The sequence below is a fragment of the Equus przewalskii genome, chromosome 9 (genome assembly GCF_037783145.1).
Source record: "Equus przewalskii isolate Varuska chromosome 9, EquPr2, whole genome shotgun sequence".
Lineage (NCBI taxonomy): Eukaryota > Metazoa > Chordata > Mammalia > Perissodactyla > Equidae > Equus > Equus przewalskii.
Genome location: NC_091839.1, coordinates 11,040,821 through 11,044,338, shown reverse-complemented (window position 1 = coordinate 11,044,338; position 3,518 = coordinate 11,040,821).

Genomic DNA, 3,518 nt, shown 5'->3' with positions numbered 1-3,518 from the left:
CCGGCTCCAGGCGGGCCGTCTGTCCAGCGGGTCCAGCTCAGCGCGGCCCCGCCCCCCGCCCCCGCCAGAGGCCGACTCATTTTCTCCAGCGTCCCAGCCGCCGGCTGCGAACTTCCCGCCAATCAGAGCCCGCTGCCGCCAGGGGGCGCTGCCCGCGCCGCCAATCGGGAGGCGGCAGGGGAGGGGCTAGAGGGACAGGTGCCGGGCGGGGGGCGCAGGGGCCTAGAGTTCTCAGTGCCATTGGGGGGGAATCGGAAGTCGGGTACCAACTCGGGGACCCCTCTGGTGAAGGAGAGGCCCATGTGTTGAGGGTCTGGGACCCCTCCCACGACGGGGAGTGATGCGCAGGCAGTGGGCAGTGTCCCCTAAGATAGACTTCCACTCGCAGCCTCATCCCTCGGCTCGCAGTTGTGGAAGAATTCCATCAGAATTTGCTCCCCGACTAGTGGGGATGCTGGAAGCCCCCACAGGTGCCCACTTCTCACGTGAGAGACTCAGGATTCTGGGGACGGAGCGCTAACCCTGCACTAGGCCCTAGGTCTGGCCCTTCTGAGGGTCCCAGGGCCCCTCTGGACCTTCCCAAAGGATTTGCCGCTTCTCAAGGCCCTGTGCTTCAGGGGTTCCAGGCTCAACAATCAAGAGCTTGTTCCTTAGAAGGCTAGAGTCTCTGCCCCTCAGAGGACCCAGGCTCCGCCCCCGACCCACAGACTCAGCTCCCAGAGGGCTCCCGGCTCTGCTCTCCACCTTCCACCCCTCTCCCCCGGCCGCCTCTCGAGGGTACCAGACCCCCTTCGCTGTCTGAATCTTTAAAGGCTCCCAAGAGCACCCCTCCCACTCCTAGAACTGCAGACTCTCCTTAGAAAATTCCAGTCCTTTCCCTTCCCAAGCCACAGGGGGCCTTGGGCCCCACCTGCACCCCCTTTAGCGGGTTCCACGATCTAAGCCCTGCTCACAGCCTCCCAACGCAGGGGGTCTCAAGCCCAGCCCCTTCCCTTCATTATAAATTCAAGGCCTCACTCTCTTTCCTCGGAATTACAAACCTCCGCCTCTCTTCTCCGAAAGGCACTGCCCCCAGAGCTTCAGACCCTGCCCCCAGTCGCCCCCTTCTCCCGTTAAGTTTCAGGCCACACCCCTTCCCAGAGAGAACTGGGGAGCGGCCCTAAGCTTAGGGTCCCAAGCACCACCCCTTTTGTATTTGCCCCGCCTCCAGGGGTTCCTGACAGTTTGATTCTTACGGTTTCCAGTTCTGTAGCGTGAGCCCCGCCCCCAGTGGATCCCAGGCTCCGCCCACACAGGGTACTAGGCCACACGCCCTGACCATAGGGCCCACTCCGGGCTAACAACAGCAGCTGATCCAGCGTCCTCATCGCCCACTGCCGCTCCTTCTTCCAATGGAGGGTTTGCAGGACGGATGGGAGACCCCTTCATCCTCCCCCGTTACAATGAGGCACTCGGGCTGACTCACACAGCCACACTCACACCGTTACTGCCACCTACAACAATCCACGCCTCCATTCCACACTGACACCCAGAAATCTGGGCTTACCCACTGTCCAGGAACACACAGCCCCTTGGAGCAGTAACGACGGCACTCAGACCCCACTCACGAGCATTCGTGGCCTGTCCCAGCGTGATGATGGAGTGCCTGGCTCTGCGCACAGAATGTGCTCCGTGGCCCTGCCTTTGAGTAGTCGCCGCCATCCCTGCTAACATGGCCTTGCGGGACAGCATGTCCCTGCCCCGGTTGCCCCCCTTCTCCCCCTCCTACCCTGTGGCTGGAGAATTTGCTGGGGGCGCTGCCGAAATTTCTCCCTTCTGCCTGGGATCCAGGGCATCTTCAATGCTCGTTGCTAGGCAACAGCCTCTGGCTCACCACTGCAACTTCCGGGGATGGCGTTGGCTTCCCCTCCCCCTCAGAATTTGGAGTCCCCAGCTCCCAATCCCTCCCTATCAATGCCACTACCTCCCAGGGTCGTTTCTACGTCACCCCTTGGATCCTGATCTGATCTCAACCCTTCAGAATCCCTCAGAGTTCTAGAGCTGTGGCATTCCAGAAGCTTCCTCCCATTGTTTTATGCGAGGGTTTTATGTCTGGTATTAACAAACAAACAAATCTCTTCAGTGTTCTAGATTTTCCGACATTCTCTCTGTTCTGCAATCAGTAGCATTCCAGAAACACAAATGTTCTGGATTCCCTGGCATGGAAAAAACTATCGCAATATTCTAGACCTGTGAGCATTACAAAACACCCCCATATTCTAGATTCCCTGACATCCCGACCCTCTCCTATGTTCTAGTCTCCCCAATGCTCAAACATCCCTTCAGTGTTCTGAATGCCCTGGCATGTAAAAACATTTCCAGAGTTTGAGGTTCACAGGCATTCCAGAACACTCATGTTTGAGAATCACCCACCTTTTAGGCCTCCCCTTCATGTCTAGATTCTCTGGCATTCCAGAACCCCAGGCATTATGAATTTCTTGGGATGCAAACAAGCCCTCTAATGACCTAGAAGGGCTGACATTCCAGAATACTCCTATGCTCTAGATTTCCTAGTAACCCAGATTCCTTTCTGTGTCCTATAATTCTCAGCATTCCAGAATCTCTGGCATGCAAAATATTCCTACTGGGGTAGATTCATAGGTATTCTAGACCCCTCCCCTATTCCAGAATCACTGACTTTCCAGGTCCTTTTGTCAGAAATGTCTACAGTCTGGATTCTCTGATATGCAGGAGAGAACCTTAATATTGCTCATCCACTAGCACTCTAGAATATGCCTGTGTTCTAGATTCCCTAACATTCTAGACCCTGCTCCACCATGTTTCAGAAGCTCTGGCATTCCAGAAACTCTGGAATTCTAGAAGTAGCATACTCTAAAATCCAGTGTTCTTAGTCTGGCCTACTTTCTCTCTTCATTGGCCCAAGGAAAAGAGGCTGAAAATGCCTCTGGGGAGACCCCATAGTAATAAGTATTATTTGGGGAAAAATCCCAAAGATGTCAGGCTGGGGCAGGCTCAACCTGTCCCACATGCCCTCTCTGGTGTGGGCAAGAAAGGGGTGAAAGCCCAGGCAGCCAGGGATGTGGGCGAGGTGTTTGCCGTGGTGAGGTTTCGGGTACAAAATTTAAAGATGTGGCAATCACATGGCTGACAGCGGTGTTTCTGCCAACCACTAGCCATTCATCCCACCTTGGGTAACAGTACCCCAATTCACCTTTCAGGAACTCCTCCTGCACTCTGTCAACATGGGGCTGACCCCACCGCCTGGCTTGTGCGGGCACATGATCCCTGGGACAATGGAAGGCTTCCATCACCCTGGCCATAGTGATTGGTTCAAGGATGGCCATCTGACTCAACTCAAGCCAATGAGAATCAGTGTTGTAATTTTTGCTGCTGCTCGAGAGAAAAATGTTGCTAAGGAGCTACCTAGAATCATCTTGGCACAGAGAGGGGAAAACCTGACTGAGAATGATGCATCCCAGAAGAAAGCAAAGCCAAAGGATGGAAAGGCATTCTGGATG